This window comes from Streptopelia decaocto, assembly GCF_964273445.1.
Source record: "Streptopelia decaocto genome assembly, chromosome: 6".
Lineage (NCBI taxonomy): Eukaryota > Metazoa > Chordata > Aves > Columbiformes > Columbidae > Streptopelia > Streptopelia decaocto.
The window spans coordinates 23,248,495-23,270,385 of NC_138660.1; positions in this window are offsets into that span (position 1 = coordinate 23,248,495).

A 21,891-nucleotide genomic window follows, 5' to 3' on the forward strand; every position below is an offset into this window, starting at 1 on the left:
CCTTTAAGTACGGAATTATAGCACACTGTTAAAATATCTTACTTGTCCAGCAATTCAATAGCCTGTAAAATTACCAGGGCTTGTTCAGAAAGTAAATAAAAGAAAATGCCAAAGGCACAATTCCAACCAGGTTTTGCCACTACTCCAGTACTTTCCAATTAATATCCAATCTGCTGTTTACATGCATGGAAGACAGAAGTTCATTTCATGCACCTGACTCAAATAATAGCCTTGATGGCAGAGTACAATGGTATTTGATTCCAGGGCTTTTATCTTCTGTGGTTCATTGTCCCCCCTGCAAGAATACAATTTGGCTCAACCCAACTTACTTAGGGAAAAAGGAAAAAAAACACCTGCTGATGTGCTGTATAACAAGCACTATTTTCTGTTGATATCAAGGATGTTTAAAGCCTTGTTTACTTTTATTTTTAATCACAATAAGGCTTTTGCCTCAGTTTTTCATTTAAGTTTTCTTTGGTGTATGTACAAAATTTTGATTCACCTTCCTTTGCACTCTCGTGGCATCTTTCCAAAATAAACCAGCTTTAACGGCTTTGCACTCAGCTATTTGTTTCCTGCTGAACCCCAGGGAAAGGACAACGCAATATTGCTCCAGCCTGGGAGCACACAGGGAACTAAACAGAGAGGCAAAACATCACTATTTACCTTCTGATGCACTGCCCCTCCCAGCCCAGGCTGGGTTTGCCACTGGCCCCAGCTCCCCAGGGGCACAGCTGCTTTCCCCAGCTGCCCTGGCCTGTGTGGTAGAGGAGGAAGAACCGGGGATGTCTCCAGGGGATGCAAAACAGCCATCATGCAGAGATGAAGAGATACAAGACTATCATTTTTGGTTTTTTTCCGTTCTACTGCAAATAGGCTCACTAAAGTCAATGAGGACAGCCACAAACTGAGCTACCAGATGAGTAAGAAACAGAATTCAACTTCATTCCTTTTACTTCATGCTTTGTAAACAAAGTATCATTTTGGTGATTGCTACCATGCACTGCAAGTCAACTATTTTCCTCTTTCTACCCTGTGATTTTTATTGTCTGGTGACAGGTAGTTCAGAGCAATGGGGCTGTGGGACTTCTGGCCAGATTGTGGTTTTATGCCCCATTTCTACAGCAAGCAACTGTGGTCTGTAATATTCTTCCCATACCAGCACTCATTCCTTCCCCACAGTGTCAGACACCCTTCTCTGCTCCAAAGAGGACGCGTCACGCTCTGGTCAGGGACTGTGAACCGTAACATGTATAAGGGCAGTAAGAGAGAACAGAGTCAAACGTGCATTTGAGATGCGGGTAGTCAATTATGTCAACTCCCAGCAGGAGCACGAGGAGCTGTGTGGCCAGATTCCAGGAGCAGCTTCCTCAGGAATGGTCATTCCTCTACAAGCAGAACAGGTGCACTTTCTTATCACACCAACCTCTGAACTTAATTAAACCCCTCAATTACCAGCTCTTAAGAAAATAGTAAATTCCCAATACAAGCTTCTGAGCTGAATTTGAATCCTAAACTAGAACAAGCACACAAGACACGTGGCTCTGAGGTTATAGGTGCCCCAAGCACTAAGTAATGTCCAAAACTAGTACAATCTTTCCACCAGACTGCAGTCTTTGAAGAAGGCTTTTAAAATCTCTTAACTGTATGTTCAATAAGATAACAGCATACTCCATTTTAACCCTTCAGAAAGTCAGTGTCCTGAGCTGCTGTGGTCCCTAGGTTGTAAGATAAAGACCAAGTGATTGGATTCTTTCCAGAAAGAAAAGCATTTGTAGAGTATCTGTCTGAATATTTCAATTTGTCATCCAAGTGCAAGGATTGTTATATATGATACAGTATACTTCTTAGTCCCTGGTGCGCATACTGATGAGATAGTTTAAGAGTCGATACAAAATGTGTTTTAATTCTATGAACTCTGGCACCCTACTGAATTATTTATATGTTGACATTTACTTACTGCATTTGAGTTTGACAATTCTAGATCTAGTATCACACATAAACCTTCCTTTTTGCTACAATCCTAACATTGTGGCTTTGCTACACTTCTAAGAACTCCAAATGGAATAAATATTCTTCAGGTTTGGATTTGCAAAGCAGAAGGAGATGTTACAGCTCTCATGGTATTCCACTGAAAAACATGCACACATTTAAAAAAAAAAAATCTCAGTTGATAAAAGCCTGGCACAGATCACAACTCGCACCATTTCCTGATCTTCAAGAAGGTTTCTTCTGATTTTTCACACACCGAATACTTGTGAGACTCTGCAGTGTGCTGGTCTGGGTTGCAGTAGTTCAGCCACTGCATCCAAGCGAGTTGGACAGAGCTCCAGCCCTCACCTTTGTTGCACCAAATTAGAAAAAAAGCCACACAATCTTAACTTATTTAGTGAGGAGAGCCTGACAAAATGGAACTGCCATTCCTCTGACACACAGCAAGTGTGGAACTAAACTGAGCTTCTGTTTTCCAGGTGTGAGTTTTAAAAATGAATCTATTCAGATTTGTTTTCATTTCTATCAAAAGTTTTCAGCCATCAAATCCATCAATGCTTTCCCGACTGAGCTAAGAATCTGAATTCACTCGGACTGGGAAATACTATACTTAGTTCACAAGCACTAGTGTGTAGCAACCAAGATCCAAAAAGGGCATAAGTGCATGAACCTTTCCCTAAATGCAGTCACATTTTTACAGCCTCAATTTTTACCATGCTTTTTTTCTTCTTCCATATTTAGTTTTTTGAAATCGGGCTCTTTCATTTATGCTTTTTTTTTGTTGTTGTTCAAATCAAAGAGATCAAATTTATGTCACAGAGTTCTTTTGAAAACACTTCTCTGGTGTCAGGTTTAGAACATGCAATTCAATGTATTTACTGGAGTGGCACAAATAAGACTTAACATATGCATGTAGTTTACACTTCCAAGCATTTAGAGGGACCTGCTACGAAACTGTTCTAAATTAATAGAAATATTTTCTGAGCAGGTTTGGCCTAACAAACACAAACTACTCAAGTCCAATCTGGAAATGGTGACTAGATGGCAACATGCATGAATTTTGCTGAATCAGAAACTGACCATATGTATTATTACTGCTCTTAATCTAATCTTAATCTACCATTAATTTCTTTTTCTCTTCTTCAGTTTCTCTGTTACTGCTTCAAAATTTTTTAAAAAATGGCATAATCTTAAAAATCTCAGAGTTCAATTCAAACTCTTAGAACTCAAATCAATTCAGATGTAAATGGAACAGCGAAAGGCTGATGCAGTGATATGCATAGCAGCACTAGCTCTGCTCGGCTGCTGTGAAGAAAAGCTTTGCCCCATTTTCTAACAGCACAGGGGCCAAATGAGCAGCATTGTTTCACATTTAAGGACGTAGGACATGACAACCAGTCCAAAGCAGTTAAGGTCAAACTTCAAAAATTCCCTCACAGAGCTCTCACCATGTTTCTCAAGCTATCCATACTGGTTTTCTCTGTAGCATGCAGCTTAAAGAAAAAAATGTTTGCAAGTCCAAAAGGCTGTAGGCTTGATGCTCCCTTCCTCAAGCAGATGCATCAAGATCTTGCCATTTAAGTAGTCCATGCTTAAAGTACATGGAAACTTCTACAAGATTTAAATGCAGTTTTGTTCAAATATATGCAATCAACATGACAAAATCCTATGCCATTACATTGCATTTCTTTCTACAATGATTTAATCCTTTGATTACCATCATTTCTAATCTGCCAATGGTTACACTGTAAACAAGTAGAATGAAGCTGAAAGACACGTCAAAAGAAAGGAAACATTATAGACAAAGAACAAATGTGGATGTGCCTTTTGGGACTACTTACAGTTGGGAAGGGAGCACTGAACTGAAGACAGAAAGGTTATTTGTTTAGCAAGATAATGCTCTCCAGCATCTGCATCCAGATACTTAAGTACATGGCTCTTTAGCATAAATATTCTAAAAGTTCAGAGCTATTAGGAACAAATCAAAAGGTATATGAAAAGATCACACTTTTTTTTTAATCCCAAAGACTTGTAAAACACAGCACTGATTTTAGACAGTTATGTACACACATACATTTCTTCTAATTGACTATTTTTAAGACAAGCCTTTTCAGAACATTATATAAATCATTGGAACCAGAGCTTTATAATGGAAACATCATCAGACTCAAATAAAGCACCATAATCACTGCAGCTATCAGGAAAAAAAAATTTCTACTCTATATTCCTCTCAGAATGAAATAACCATCTCTCAGCAAATCCATGTAGAAAAGGTTGTCAAATAAATTCTGTGCAAAAGATTCCAAAGGGTAGAATGAAGAATTAAAGATATATGAAGGGATTCCTGTAGCAAAGATCACAATTTCTGTAGGAAAGATCAAAGTGCTGAAAGGCTTACCTCTGGCTGTGCAATAGCGTGTAACACTTGGGCTTCTTGCTCTTGGATCCCACAACAGCACCACAGGAAGATGTTTTATCCTGGATCATCTGTGAATGAATCAAAAGCAAAGATGCTTTGAAGGAGCTGTGCAGGTTAAAAGATGCTGTACAGGTTATGCAAAGCAATGGAATAAGGGGCATGCAAGGAGCTGGGCCCCGGCTTTCACCACCTTCCCTCCTAAGCACCTCCGAGGGAAGGCTCAGGGAGGTCTCCCTGCTGTGTGTTTCTAGAGACGCAGATGGCCAGGGAAGGTTGAGATGCCTGCTCTGATGTGTAGGATACAGTCACACCCTTTGGCTGACCTAATTTCCAGAAGGACAACCACACTCCTCTCATCCAGCAACCCACATTTCACTTCAGGTGAGCAAAGGTGAGAAATTACTAAACAGAGCTGGTTATGTTAGGAACTGGCTGGAGGGACTGAGCAAGCAGGGGAAGCAGAAGACTGAAAAGTTTCCGGTAGGAAGTCTAGAACCAGCCAAACCTGGCTATAAATACCAGGCAGTATCACAGCCTTGGACAGGTACGGCAATGTCTCAGGTGGGCCTGCTGGGACGCTGTCACTGCTGGTATGTTCTCGCTTCTGGGACGTTGACATTGCTGGTACCCAGAAGCTTCTTTTAGACTAGTTTTCAATTGCAAACTGGCTAACATCAAAGTGTATAGCAAATTCTCTACTGCCTTCCATATTAATATATTAATGGTCTTAACATATTAATGGTCTACTGCAGAGTTTGTGGCCCCCTCTCCAGCCTGTGGGTAATGTAGGTTGTTTCTTTATTAAAGAAGCTGTGACACTGTTTGGAGATGTACCCAAGGTAAAGCAGGCTCCCTGCCCCGTTTGTCACTAGCATGCTTTCCTCTCCTCTGCGCTGGTATTTATTTCAGCAACATTGTTCAGCTCACTACCAGATTTTTCAATCTAATTCTGAGACAGCTGAAAAGGTCAAATAGAAGAACATATCCTTATATCAAATTCCACTCCATAAAATAATTCATTCATAAAACAGTATGAAAGAGGATGATTGTTATTATAAATCACACACTCAGCTAATTGTAAATTCCCAGATGTCAGCTAGGTTTGTGTCTTTGCCAAAAGATTTGTGTAGGAAGAGCTGTAGAGGTGACAGGAGATGATGTACTACTTGGAACACAAATTTCCTGTCGCCCTTCCTGTTTGGCAGACAAGTGCTTGTTTGCCATGGCATCCAGCTCAAAAAGCCCTGTTGGAGGACACCTCTGCTCTGCTGGAGCGCACAGTCCTGTATCACCCACCTCTAACTACTGAGACTATCCAGATCAGTTGAGTCTTTGCGATATCAATTTGAGGACATCCCAGTCACTAGTAGTTTGGAGACAGGATGTTCTTTCAAGTAGTACAACCACCTACTTGTAGCTCCCATTTTAGACATTTTCTTTTTTAAGCACCTATTAAATCTGAGCATCCAAAACTCCATCCAAAGAGTTGTGGATGGAAGCTAAAATCAAAACTGGCAATCCTTCAGGCTTTGGTACCTGGTACCACCTGATAACTAGCCTGTGTTCAATCACGTTTGTATTAATAAAATAACACCAACATGAGAAGGATTGAATGTAACACAATTCAAAGAGACCTGGAGATAAAAGGAAAGAGTGATCAGAAAGAACTGGGAATTTCAGACGAATGTGAGAGACTGCTCAGATCGACTGTGAGGGGGGTCAGTAGCAGGCATATATGACCCTTCCACTCAGGAAAGCCACTCTTGTTAAGTCAGAACTTCAACAAGTAGAAACAAATTTCTTTTTTTCTAGATTGATACTTAACTTCTGCACCCAAGGAGAATAAAGACACAGCACCGATGCACATTTTGAAGGGGATATAATTAAGCAGCCCAAGCCACACCATTTGTTTCTGTGAGAAATGTGAAGGATCAGGCCTCAAGGCGAGCCCTGTCTTGTGAACTGGCCTTGCTGGGAGGAGCTCTGAGCTCTGGTAGATCCATGGGCAACAATTCATTAGAAGTTAGAATAGATTCTCTACATGAAATACGGTCTCAAATTACATTGACATTCATTTCATGGTGGTGTGGGTGTTTGGGGTTTTTTTAAGACCAAATGGATGGATTGTCTTTCTTCCCAAGACGTACTGTTTGGGATATGAATTTCATTGATTAAGTTAATTAAGAGTCCATATAACCAGAGAAGAAGGTGATTCTGCCTGAATTTACACTTCATAAATAGTTGGTAATTTATTAAACTATAAAAAATTGTTTAAAATGCCTTCTTACATTTACTTACCATTTTATTCTCAAAAGACCTACTTACAGATTGAAATTACAAACAGAATGGTACAGTTAAAGTAAGATCTACTGCCCTATGAAATGTCTAAGAAGTCTACAAATGTCACTCACCTGTACAGAATCCAGTCCCGCACACATCTGCACACACGCTTCCATCTTAAACATGTAACAGGTTCAATGAGTTTCCATTAAAGAGAAACAGGTGGGCAAGTACTTGCAAGAATGGAGCAAAAGTTTCCCAGGAAAAGAATTCTTTAAGCTACAGGTGGAATGTGTACAATTTATCCTTACTTCCAGGACAAACTGAAGTACAGTTTGTTGTCACTGTCCTGAACTTCAGCTGAAGAACAGACAGCAATGCTGCTTACATGCTTATTTCTACTGTTTATTGTCTATAGTTACTTTCCTGTCTTCCTGTAGACCAGCCAGATATTCCTGTTTTTACCCCAGGAGTTGCAGACTACAGACCTCCTCAGCACTCACCCAGTCTAGGGAGGAGAGGACAATAAGGTAGGACTCATAATCACACATGAGGTTGTGTAAGCCTGTCCTGCAGGTTTAGTTCTCAGCAACAACACTGTTCTCTCTGAGTTGCATTAAGTCCTGCCTGTGCGCCAGCCACAGAGAGGGTTGTTTCCTTCTCCCGCTATGTGGCTGCTCTACCTTCTTTAGCAGGAGGCTGAAGAAGAACCATGACAGTCAGTCTTTGCTGTTTGGGCCACCTGTAGTTTCTTTTACAGCCCAGATCCTGAAGGATTTAGCACAAAGTTTTAAGAGCTGCACATGGCACAGTGGTAAATATTTTCTATACTTAACCTGACCAAGTGCTGAAATAAAGGTGGTCAGAAAAATAATTTTGTCAAAAAAATCTCAGAAAAATTGGAAGTCTGTTTTCATCCCATGTTTTCTGTGTAATCTTTATAGATGTTAGAGCTTAAAAATCTCAGAAATCTTTTTATCAGCATTTTCACAGAACCTTAAGTATTTTGGTAGTGTGAAAGACTTAGGGTGTATTTGACAGTTGTCCAATTTAGTAATTGACATTATTAGACTATGCAGAAAAACATAAATACAGAGTCTGGGAGAAAATAAAGGATGATGTTCATACAGGCAGTATCAACAGTTAACCTGACACTAAAGTGGCTGAACACACTAATAGGAACTGACTCAGAGTCCGCAGAAACAACTTTTTTTCCCTAAAGATATCCTCACGATGCAACTTGGATAGCCATATACAACTATCCAGGTGTGAATTTTATGTTTTCTGGCCATTAACTTGCCTTCCTCCATACATATGCTCTCTGAGGAGCAGAAAAGGCAGAAACATTGCTGCAGCCGACTTCGAGGTAAAAGAAGAAATGACAGCTTTTAAGAGCATATGGATGAAAGAATACATATATATATATACACACACATACAAGTGGAAGGGAAAGAGGTCTAAAGAGTAAGTATTAAGCTCATTACTGCAAAGCTACAGGAAGTTTTTGTTTGTTTTGTTGCAGAGGATTATTTAGGACAGAGTACACACACAGGACTAATCAAGTTCACCACTGCTTCCCTGGGGGGGCTCTTGTTTACTTAGAGCAAACCACATGAATCTTTAGCTTTGCACAACACTTGTAAACTTTTTTCACCTTATTGGTATAAGGGCTCAAGTTTCAGAACTACTGGATGTAGCTGTCTCCCTCTCGCTCCAGATAACTATACTTTTTACAGACCAGCTCCCAAAACAGCTGCACAGCTCTCAAGAAGCAAAACACTCCATAGATAGGGCTTGATCTTTAGCATAGATAAGGAAAGAAAACACAATATCAAACAGAGTAATATATTGACACAGCACAGAAAAACAACATTGCCCTTTCTGGCCTACAACATCAATACAGGCACAAACTTAAAGAGTTCTCCTGCAGCTCGAGCAAGAGACCTCAGGTGCGAGGCTGCATGACGTCTGCCTCCTGCTCGCTTTCATTTCCAACTACCTGCTTGCAGCTCACTTGCTTGATCCTCACACATCAGACAAAACCCCACATCTGTTTGTACAAGTATAGACGAGCTTTTCTGAGCACACATTTTCTGCATGCAGATAGCTCTTGGCATGCTCATATTTTGCATGCATAATTTGAATCTTCTTGCCTGGTGTTTTGTGCTCTCAAAAGTCAGATCATAAAGTAAGGACAGAAAGTGACCCTACCACAGATTGCCACAAGGCACAGGGAACAATCAGTCATCCCACTGGTCAGGGTCAGGTTTTGCCTCTAATAAGCCCTGTCCTTTGAACACATTGCTCCCTTCCCTGCCCATCACAGAGGCCAAGCCGGAGTCCCTCACCTACCTCTTCACAGGCTCCCACCCCCTGCAAACCAAAACTGCCTATCCCAGTCCAAGCAGGAAATCCCTTTTCTTTAAGAGTCCCTCTACGTTAAACAAGCTCAGCTCTTCTTTCTTCTGAGCGTAGGTTTTCATAGCCATGCTTCATGAGACAGCCAGCCCTTCCAGGAGTATGGCTGCCAGATTGTGTACCTGAGAGCCCTTCCCTATGAGATACAGAGGGGAGGCCTGACCCTCCGCAGAGCCCTTAAAGCAGGATTTCATTTTGAAGAAAGACTGTAAGAGAGCAGAGATGGTCCAAACTCAAATGCTGTTATCTTCCCAGATTACATGTGGGCACAGGCATTACAGCTTCATCACCAGAATGGAAATAGGCTTTGCTGCAGCTGAGCAAAGAGATGGTGTTTACTTCCATGTAGCGAAATCTTCACGGATGAAGGGATGAAGATTAAAATATGCATTTAGTCCAGCCCGACAGTTTTTAGTGAGTTTGACTGAAACAAGTTATTCACTGGAGGCAATTTCCAACGTTTATATATGTTTAAATAAAAATTAATAGAAAGCAGAATAAAATAAAAAGCAGAGTGCAGAGTTTCTAGTTCAATGAAGTTCATCTTTGAGTAAGTACTTGTTCCTCGACTTCCTAGAGTGGAAAAAATTCTTAAACAACAGTTTCTTAATTCCCCTCTTTTTTTTTTAAGCACTGTCCTTAAATATTCGTGGCTCTAAACATCCTCCATCCCTTCAGAGGAGGCACCACTTCAGCTATCACACTTTTTCCTCTTTGAGTCAGAATATTAAAGCCATTCATGACTTTCCCATAGAAAGTCACACAAGAAAACAAGAGAAAATTCAGTTGAAAAGACATCATATCCTGCCTCCTATGCTCCAACAGAAGTTCAGCTGTCTTACACCATCCCTAAGCAACATGTCTAACCTGTCCTTAGTAATTTCTGGTGGTTTAAAGTCCATGTTATATATCATTGCTTAAATACATTTACCATTAAAAACTGCCTTTTTTCCCCATAATTTAACAACTCCTACATCCTATGAACACTGAAAACAATTAAACAATTTATTCCTTTCTGGTTTCTTCAACAACCTTATCCACATTTCTGTTCTGTTTCTTCTTAGTCTTTAAACAAGCCAAGTTACTTTATTCTTTTGTCATAGAATCTATTTTCTCATTTAGATTTCAAAATCACTCTCACTCACATACCAAATTAACCCTCTACCAAGTACCTTTAAAACCAGCAACACGCTAGTAGCCCAGAATAGCAAAAAGTTTGAGAGTTCAGATAATTACTAATATATTGACTTCCAAAACATAAAGGTAACAGGACAGCACAAATTGTACTATATACATTGTGTGCACACTAGAGGACATGGGGACATCCAGACCACAATGCAATGAGTAGGAAAACTTCCCTGCACCATCCTTCCCTGAGCTTCTGAATTCAAGTGTTTATATTCCATACCAGATCTCTGTTGCTTCAGGATTCAGGTCTGCTCAGGTTGCTCCAGTCTGTAGAAAACTCAGCCCCAGACTACCCAGTGCTCTGCTTCTAGTGCTGATGCAGAAGCCCTGCAGATCAGTTTCCCTTTTTGTTCTTGGTAAATTGTAACCCGGAAATGACCAGCCATTACTTTTGAGCTCCAAAGAAAATAACTTGAGCAGACAAATTGCTCAATTTCTTCTGTCACACTGAATGTGAAAGCAGGCTGCCCTGCTGGTGCCTGTTCAGTTTCCAGGAGGCTACTTTCTCTGCATGTTTTAGCTTTTGCAGCACTTGGTCTTCCTGGTCTTTTCCTAATTCTGTTCCTTTTGAGTTCACCCTGAGAAAATCCACTGCAAGACACTAACCAAACAGATGCCTTTATACAGCCACTGCTCTAGCAACACCACAGCATCTCATGAAAAGGGTGAATGGTCAACATCTAAACCCTCCACTTGAATTTTTGGAAAACCCATTAATCTACCTATACACCTGTAGACAATGAGTCCACAGACACGGCCCTTTACAAAACCTGGCTCTAGAATACACTGAAAATTGATTCCCTAGATGAATAGGAAATGGTTGTCAGAAAATCTTTTACTTAATAAATCAGATGGTTAACAGAAGAACATTCATTGAAAAACAATTTTAAAATACTTCTCCAGTCAGAGCAACACAAATCTAATAAAAAGTGTTCACTTAGACCAACTTACCTACATTAAAAATTACTGTTATCATCCTACATGACGTAGTAGTTAGAGCTACTGTCTTTTCTATAGTGATGACTGAAGTTACTCCCAGCTAAATTTCTATAGTATCAAACAGGCAAATGCTTTGGGAACTTACCCAGCTACATGAAGCTGGAAATAAACAGTGTAGGAAAAGGTTGACTTGACAGCATGACTCTTTGCAACACTAAAACCACGGGGTGGAATAACAGACATCTCCTTTCAAAGCAGGAGGCAAAGATTGCCAGATGGAATCTAAATAGCTGACATCAACAACAGCAGCATTTCTGCCAGTTTAGAGTGCCTTTTTCTGAACTCAGTGAGAACAGTTCTTGTCTCAAGCAAGCAGACAGTCACACCTCTAGTTTTGCTGTGACTGCTTATAATAACAGTAGTTCTGCTGCAGTCATTTAAGGGGAGAACATTGCAATTATTACAGACAGTGTTAGTACTGGACTGTTGAAATGACTGATGCTTCAATACAGTTCAGTACCAGCAATCACAGCGGTGGCCATCAACATCTGCAAAGGAAAGAGTCCTTAGGGACAACAGTGCTGTGGTGAAAGGAAAGCTCCAGAGAAAGAACCATCTAAGGCTATGTGGTGTGAAGGGAAATGTCAGAACTGTCACGCTGCACATGATTTGTTCAAGATTTTAAACTTCAACTAAAAAATGGACAGAATATACAGAGTTCTTGAAACCTTCTGGAAAATACGTCCATAATACTTTGACACAACTATTTTGGCTGCTGAAGATCTGAGAGAGGGTTGCACAGGACTTACAGCATTAATACATGACACGAATAACATAGCAACCATTAAATGTACAACAGACAGACCTATGGAAAACGGAATATTTAAGACAAAGATACTTGGGGGGAAAAAATGCAAGACTGTTTGGAACAGAGGAATATTTTATTAAAGTAGATTGAATTAGCTACTTCAAATAACGTCCAATGTCAGTATCCAGCAAGGACTCCCAGTGAATCCAGCAGATGGTGGGCAAATTTTGTGTTTCAGAAAGGTCACTCTGACATGTAATGCTACACATGTAAGGCAGTCAGGAAAATTCACCACATCAAATTTAAGAAAGAATCAAATATCTAGAAGAATGGAGCAGCCATGAAAAACCAGATCCTCAAGGTGGTTTAAAGACAGAGCCAGACAACACGCTCATTATTAGGATAACACAAAAATGATTTCATATCATCCTATTTTTCTCATCCCTGCTGTTTGAAAGATGCACGTGTGCCTTTTAAAAGTGCCTTATGTAATGTCACCCATAATCCTCTGCACAATTTACTACCAGAGTCCTGAGGATATAGCCTGACAGGTGAGTACAAAAGAAACCATACTGAATCCTGCCCAAGCTGGCTATCTCAGCCATCATTGTAAGTAGACTGAAATTTGAAATCCATTTGCTTTTCTAGATGGAAAAAATACCAGCTTATTCCTACATTGCTTTTAATGCTGAAAACAGTCATCTGCTCTAGTTGATGAAAGCAGAGAAATCAGCAATTTCAGGGCCTTGGCAGAAATACTCTGACAAGTGTTCCTGCCAAAACTCAAGTTAGTGTTAGAACATAATCTATATGAATGGCCTTTGCAGCAAAGATTAATTGGTGGGGTTTCTTTGGAAAGGTGGCACTGTGCAAAGTGTTTTCAAAATACTCCCTGACAGATTTAAACATAGGTGCCTAGTAACCCAAAGCAGAAGGCAAACCACATAAGAGAGGACGGAAGCCCAGAAAACTCAGTTTGGGATAAATAAAGCAGGGCTCAGAAAGAATTGCAGTGCACAAAGTCACACCTCTGCTACAGCCATATCCCTGGGACTGAACACTGCCAGGTTTGCTTTGACCTCCTATCAACTTCATTCCTCAGCAGGGAGATCTGCTCACCACATCCCACATACTGACAATTAAAAGATCTCTTCTTCAAGCACACGAAGTATCTCTAAGCCTCAAAGACTTAGGTTCATCCATAAGCCATGTTTAAAACCTCTGTAGTTCACACAACAGGATTTTTATCGCCCTCAGACTCTTGCGAGCGCAGTCCCAGAATCCCACTGTGTCCCAAGTCACCCCTGTTGGAAGGCGCTGGAGCAGGCAGGGCCGGAGCTCTGAGCCCAGCTCTGCAAGTGCTGCTGACACATCTTAGCAAGGTGCTGGACTGTCAGTTCTTTGTCTCTGTACAATGATGGCATCTTCGTCTTTTTGGTTAAGTGTTTCAGATCTGATAAAAAGCAACGTGTAAGAGCTCAGTATTTCCAACATTTGTGCACAATTAAGAACTATAACTGGAGAAGAGCAGAACTGCGCAGCACTCTTCCTATCAAGAGGCTCTCTTCAGCTTACACTCTTCACAATACAAAAAAGAGAAAAAAAAAACAAATCCCAAACCACAACTAAAAGCACCTCCCATGAGCATCAGTGCAGAAGTAACTGATGCTACAGATGAGGTCCCAAAATAACACAAACCCAAGTTAGTATATTCTTAAGCCACATACAATATTAAAACATATTTTTCTTTCTGCTATGTTATTCATTAGTACTGCAATCCTTCTGAGGTGTGTGATTGATTCTTGGAAGTATACCTAATACTACCTTCCTGAAAATATTATTGGAGGTCTAGTTACTGAGCAGGAGTGGGGCTGCCTGAGGATCAATTCCTGAAAGCACATGTCTTATGATTACAACAGCATCTCAATGTCTGGATACCAACAGGCTGGACGTTCTCCTGGGAAAGCACATTGGTTAATTATGTTAGAAAAGGCAATGCAATAGAAATTTGATTTCGCTCCCCCCCACCCTCAGACTGCAACAGGGAATCAGAATTTTCTAAAATGATCCTGCAGTGAGCCATTCTCGAATCTCCATTCATGTTCCAACTCCATCCATACTTTAGATTACACTTTTTTCTTTTCTTTTTTTTTAAGATGGATAAAAAAAATGATGTTAAGAAAACATGACAGACAGTGAAACTTTTTCCATTGTAAACATAGTACACTTTCCCATTATTTCGATTTGTAGCTTGTTAGGTTGTTACTGTCTTCAGGGATATATTCCAATATAATGTTCATCTCCTGAAACTGGCTAATTCTCCTCATTGGGAAGGAAACTCTTACAGTCTGCTACCCTGAGCAAATAAGATAAAAAGGGGCAATGGTAGAGAACAATTTACCGCTATTCTTTGGCATAATTTTATCTCTTGAAGTATTTAAGAAAATCAGCTGAGCTACCTAAATACTTCAAAATATGTACATATACATTTAGATGTATAGTACAACTACTACAGAAGGTGTCCAGACACCAACCTTTCCAACAAAAGCCTGGTCCCACAGGTACAGAAGGAGGATTACATGGGTCTGTATTTTGTATGACCTTGTAAGGTTCAAACACACAGAGATACTTTGATGGGTGGGATGCTGCCATATTGGCTGGGTCTGAAAATACATCTGATAACTATTGCCTAGGTGATTGCTTAGCACCTTCCCAGTCCTCTTCTCTGGCAAACTCATGTTGCACAGAACATCATGGGAGAGGCTAGAGACGTTACCAAATCTCTCCATCTTCTCTTCAACCTCTCCCTGAATCTCACAGCAAACTGCTTAATTACCTTTAGCAGGCACAAAAATAAGAGTTTAATTTAAAGCACCTTCTCACCTGCAAAGGGATATGTTCTGTCAGACAGAGACTCTATGGGAATGATGATGGGCTGTAGTAGATGAATCCATAGCCACAGGAGAATGATATATAAAAATTCCATAAAAATATTAACGAATACATACAACTGTCAAAACACAGTAGGAGGATCAGCAAAGAGAACAACCTAGAGAGGCTATGCCTGTCCGGATATGTTACATTGTCACTCAAGGCAAGAAACTCAGAGCTACTATTTTCCAGCAGCTTTGCTATAGCAAGGGGCACAGAAGGTGTAACAAATGAGCAAAACTATCTTCTTGTATCATTTCCCCATCCATCCAGCTGACAAAAAAGGAAACTGAGTCAATTACAGGGGTGAAAGAGACAATTAGAGGAATTCCACCTCCAGTTAAACAAACAAACAAACAAAACCCAAACAAACAAACAAACTCCACCATCCAACAGATTCCCACCTGATAACCCTCCTGGGATATTAGCTCAGCAGCTTGTCTCGGAATTAAGTTTCTTGATCTCCCAGAATATCCTGGTTTAACCCTTGTTTTCAAGAGGATAAGCTGCAATATTCAGTGTTGTGTGCACATTCAAATCTGTTGTGCCAAAGATAAAAGTGTGATGCATTACAAGGCCATGCTCAGTGTGAAGGACTGATTCTTTGGGCTGGCAATCTGTTAGCACAGTGTATCTCTGGTCCAGGCACAAAACTGTCAGAGTTTCTCAGGAAAGGATTCAGACCACTCTTGTCACTGGTAACTGGCATGAGCCATCCAGTGAGGAGCAAAGCACTTGGTCTCCCATGGAACAGGGAAGGAACAGAAAGACTCCTTTCCTCCTCTTCCACTGAAAAAGGCTCCCTACCTACCAGCAAGAATGCTGTTTCCAGTAGCAATTACTTACTGGAAAGCACGACAATTGTGCAGTATGTTGCCACAAGTTCATTCATGTGCTGAACCGATGTGACACACTGTGTAGTAGCACCAGGGCTTTATATGATCACACCACTGCTGAGTTCTATAGAGAATGGAAGGGATCTCTCACAGCTGAGATTCTACCCCCAGAGCTAAAAAAAAAACCAACAAACTATGGACAAAGACTCTAAGCCTCTGGGTTTACTGAGAAACCTCTACAGGATTGGGAAAGGATATTCTGACATCTACCTCCCTCTGAGACATCTCCATGTGAAAACATTAAATGCTGAAGTGCTGCTTGAAACCCTGGAAAACAAAAAAAGAACTTTGTAGTTCAAAGGAGATCTGGCCTTTTCCCCACGCTAGGAATGAAGGATGTCCTTATGTGTTCCAAAGGTATCAACTCACACCGGTATCGAGATTTCCCCAAGAGTATCGAGATATATAAATATCAATAATTTCTGCTAACTGAAGAAAGGCTCTGACATTAGAACGAATTACTCCCAAATGTAACAGAACTCAGATGTGTCATACTCCTCCCAATTAAACCTCACTGAAATCTAGGCATAGGTAAAAATTAAGACAGTTTAGAATTACTGCTATTTTTGTCCTAGTTATTTAGACGTGGACATTACTTCGTTGCAAGAACTAATAAAAAGTCTTTTATTGTACAGTATTTCATGTTGAATTTCCCTCTTTTATAATGCAATTTCTTATGTTTTTTAATGGTAACATGGTCACAGCTCTCTGCTGCACTGATGGAAGGAGAGACAGAGGAAAGGAAAACGGGAACAAAAAATACTTTAGAACAGCCTGATAAAAGATCACAAGCACTAAATAACCAGAACCCAAACTTCAGTATCTGGGAAGTACTGAAATGACAGAGTTTAGGAAACCTGAGTATTCCAGCTCCAACATTATGGGTGGATCTTTTGAATTTAAAATTTAAAAATCCTGCACAAGAATGAGAACTTCGAGGAAAAATGCATCATATCTCCATAAAAAGACACTTAAATGCCACATTATGCACAACTGTCCTAAGAAGCAAATAAAATCTTTCATATCATTTGAGACAATGCAGAAACTCCCTACAATTAAAATGAAGAACTGACAATGCCCTTATACTGTGCTGTACGTTGAATGTTTTTGGAGGAAGGTTTAGAGACTTAGATACATGCTCTACCAATGCAACCTCAAAGTTTATAAAAATATTCCCTTGCGCTTGTACTGTCAAATTATTTGAAAGCAACTGGTGTTTCCTGGTACATTGTCCACTTCAGTACACCTTACACTAAGTGAAAGGGCAAAGACATTGCTAGTACAACTGGACTTAATGCACAAAGGTGACGAGTTGGCAGTGCTGCAAGATCCACTCCTGCTCAGAAACAATCCTCCTCCTGCAGGGTATGTATTGTCCATACTCACAACAGAATATGTTGATCTTGTGTCAGGTAAAATCCCAAAGTCATTATTTTGCGAAAGGTACATACAAATTACTGCTTGTCTGAGCACTATTAATGCTTCTTTTGTACTTGGATCCGTAACCAGAGGCCTGGCTACAGAGCAATATAGATGCTAAATAGCTGCCAAGAAGGGGAGGGGAAAAAAAAAGAGTAAGCCAGAATGCTGTTGCACTTCATTTCTTTTTCCTGTGGATTCCCAAGAGGTAGCTACACACCACTATGCTTTCCAAAGCAATTGATGCAACTTGAAGTTTTCTGCACCCACCAGTCCTTTCCAGCAGAGAACTGCAGGAGGGTAGGATACCACTGTACACTGAGATAGAAATCTCCAATTTCTGGCAGTCCTATCCTGACTGACACAAGAATGTAAATCCAGATCCCATGAATGACTAAAATGGAATCTGTCCAGCGCACAGCTCCTCATCATATCTAAGTCCTAACTTATGAACAAATAATACAATATGAATCCTGCTGTGGTATCTTGCAGTGTATTGTTTCTGTTGTCTGAAATATCGTGAATAGGATTATCTGACTGTAGCTTTCCTGGATCTCTCACAGAAATTATGTTTCTCAAGAGGCTCTTCCAAATAGTCACATTTCCAATAATGTACAAAAGATGAAGCTACAAGGTTTTTCCCTCAAATGGCTATCAGAATGCTCATGCTATTCCATCAGACATCAATGCAAAGGATGTACGAACAATCTCTATTTGAACTGATCCCCCTCCTCAACTTGCTTCAGTCAGGAGAGAGCAGAGAAACACTTAAATTTACGCGCTGTTGCAAAGTCTTATATCCCCGCCCTTTGCAGTGGCACTGTTGCTTCCTCAGCAGCAGCCTCTTCTCTCTACCTACCCTGCCACAAAGTTCTAGAAGATGTTCCCAGTTACAGGGAGCAAGGAAGGGACCAGAAGCTTTGCATGAAACCACTGGATCACTCAGCATTGTCCTGAATCGGAAGGTGGGAAAGGCAAATTTACGAAGGGATGGCAGTGAAGCAACAACAAACTACAAACGAAAACTGAGGGAAAAAACTGCCACATAAAATGTCACCTGTTGTAAATATCCCCCCTGCCTCAAGTACCTCCTCTTAGTATCACAGCTCCAACAGAACAACTGTGAAACAAGTAGATTACAAGCCAGGGCCCAAACACTTGTGTTCATCTGACGATGGCAATCCCTGCTTTCCAGCTACTGCTGAGCACTTCAAGTAATAACCACACCAAACACTTTTCTGAAAGTAACTTTTTAAATTACTGTACCTTTCATAAGATGAGAGAAATGTGGGACAGCAGTGAGGCAGGTTGTCTGCTCACATCTGAAGAGTGCCTATACCAGACACCCTATTACCATACACACTGAAAAAGACGCTTTTTCCCTACCAGAAACTTGTATCCCTCAATCACTTTCTTGTTCTGTTTTACTTTAAAAACTGAATATTTCCCTATAAGGGGAAACTGGAAAATTAATGAACACGGCATGATCAACTTGTGATCTCTCTAGCTTCACAAAGCTATTCTTAAAACACCAGCTCCTTTTTGCTGGACAGTAATTGTCTGTCATTCCTTCAAGCAATAATATTCATGTTGTTTACAAGCTTCTTCAATGACTGGGCATATGTTTGATTTCTCATTCTGCTGTGCAGCTAAATTCACATATTTCTTCCTTCTGTTAACTTAAATATTTGCAGCAAAAGAACTTTAGATGGCACATATGAACACCCTTTGATTATCATGGAGACTGAAATAACAATCTCTGAAACATATTTCAATGTCTTGAAAAATCCTTACTAATGAATAACTTCACTATTTTCTCCGATACAGTTCAAGAAGTGCACAAACATGATGTAATAAGACACAAAGTCACAGTTTTCAGTGGTAACTGACACAATCCAAACTCTCCTGTCAGCTACAACCTCTGACTGCAGCTGCAGAGTAAAAAGGCTGACTAGCTCTGCTGAACAGCTTTAATCTGTGACACAGATTACCACCATTCATTATTATACATGCATAATTGTAACAAATTGTAACATAAATATTCGAATAGCTGCAACACAAACAGATACACATAAATGTGACCATAACAAAAGCAAAAGGTATATTTCTGTTCATTTGGAGTCGGCAAATTTATGTAAGGCATAATGATTTTGGAGGATGCTTACACAATAGTCACCTGCAGATTCTACTGCTGATCTCTGAAATTAGTAACAAGCCACTATTACTAAATTTAGGAGTAGGGACTCACATTTCTGTGACATATTTTGTCAATAACCCAGAGAAGAGAGGTATTACAGCTGTGCATTTCACTCAAGTTCGTAATTTAAAGCAAAACTGACAAAAACGCAGACTAACACTTTATCAACATAGAAAACTGCCATTTTTGAGCAAAGAAGATAGAGACAGGTACAAAGAAAGGCATCTTTATTTAGGTATATGTAGGAACACCGTGTTTCAATCACAAGAAACGCAGAATCCAAGTATTTGTAGTCAGAACATTTTTTGATGCTATATTCAGGTCCTGTTCCACAAGTTATCCAACCTGATATGGTTTGGAGACCTCCCAGAAGACAATGACATGCTGTAAGTGGAAGACTGACAGCCCTGGACACATGCACTGGTTCATTATTTCCCTGCAGAAGCTCCCCTGGAAAAGGACACGATTTTCCTCTACTCTGACCAGAAAGTGAAACCTGTTATACAATAGTGCCCTGCATTTGAAGGTCAGAGGAGAATACATTTTGACTTAATTCAGCCAAACTGTGTGAAAGGGAACTAAGGGAAAAGAGCTGCTGCGTATGAACATCTATCTTCTGTCACTAGCATTTAAAAATGAAGATTTCAGTAAGTACACAAACTATAAATTGCCTGAGGTCCAACTAATCTGCTTCTAAAGTCTGGTTGTGCATGGTAACAGGTGATCTATAAGCAGCATTTGTATTCAAGATTTTTTTTCTTTTTCACAAAATGACATATTGACACGGGCTGCATTCCGGTTCTGATTGTATCTCATCTGGAAGTATATTAGAAACAATTTTGCGTTGTGCTTCTGAAGTTTCTGTTACTTCTGGCAATAAATCTCATTGTCCTTGTCTTTACTACAATATCCACACATGACAAATGGGTGCAGATTGTTCAGAGAGATTTGCCAGCCCTGAGCTTTTGCGCCTGCTCACCTTACAGTTCCCTAATTTGCTACACACATTTTAAAGAGCTGTTCCAGATAGGTGAGGATATAAGGGAAAAAGTTGTCAAGCAGCAGCTCTGAACAAGGGAGAAACAATACAGCTACCTCAGATAGTACCCACCTCCACCTGCAGCCCAGGCAGCTCGCTTGTCTCCAGATAAGAGAGGCACTGGCCCAACGTACCTGTCACCTACCTAGGAGCAATGGCAATGCTCCAAGCACAAGAAAAGCTACAATTCTTACCCTGAAAACAGACAATGAAGCAAAAAAGTGTCTTTCGACATCATCACCAATACCTCAAAACACCCACAACTAGTTTGGAAACTGTTGTCTTAAGGTATGTGCTTGGCATTTGCTGCTGGTTTGAAAGAGCCACAAGGTCCGTCTGTTGAGCAATTCCCACGGCCATCTCTATCCAACCATCAGAGCTGCTGGCACCTACAGCATCTCAGCATCTCAGGCTCTACATTGCTTTTATTATCCTGCTTTGCACTCACCAATCCTCCTTGATTACAATGGCAATTTGGTGTGCATTTCCTTCCCCTGCTTGGTTCTCTGCAGGATACAGGGTGCTGTTAACCTTTGGTGCACGCTGTTCAGCGCGCTCACAAGCGATTTGGAAAACGAGGGAATCACGGTGAAGTCTGGCAATGATACCGAGCTATATGGGATCTTAAAGACCAAATGTTGCAAAAGGACCTTCCAAGACAGACCAAATATTAAAACAATTAGGAAATTAAATTATATGTAATGAAACATGAAGTCATACACAGGGCAAAAAACAATCCTAACTTTACACACATGATTAAGGACTCAGAGTCACTATCACTTCTTAGTACCTTTAAATAATCAGATTAAATTAGCAAAAGGCAAACTGAAAACCAAACAAACCACATTTCCCACCCTTAACACTGTCAAGTGTGGAATTCCATGTTACAGGATACCGCAAATGCCAAAAAGCACACAGGGGTTCAAAACTGACTGCGTATATCAACAGAAAAACCATCTAATGTGGATTATACAACCAGAAATATAATCTCTGGTTCACGAAGGCCCTGAGCTTGAAACTGCTGGAGGCTGGGAGACTCTTCAGTGAATTCATCATTGGCATCTTTTCACGTTATCTTACAGACTTCAAGCACTGGACAAAGCCAGGGATTAAAGTGTTGGGTGAGAGACTGTGGCCCAACCATTCTACAGCCACTGATACCTTTTCCCCGAGTAGTCCTGCTGAACTTACCTGATGTTCTCTTCCTCACTCTTCCCTGCTGTTTGTCTTCCTCTCTACATTTCCATAGTTAAAGCCCCACTGTACAAGGCACATGTACAATAGGTTCTGGCCAAGGACATTTCCAAATGATTTACAAATCCTGACCAACAGAATCCATTAACTGCATAAGGCTCTTTCACCATC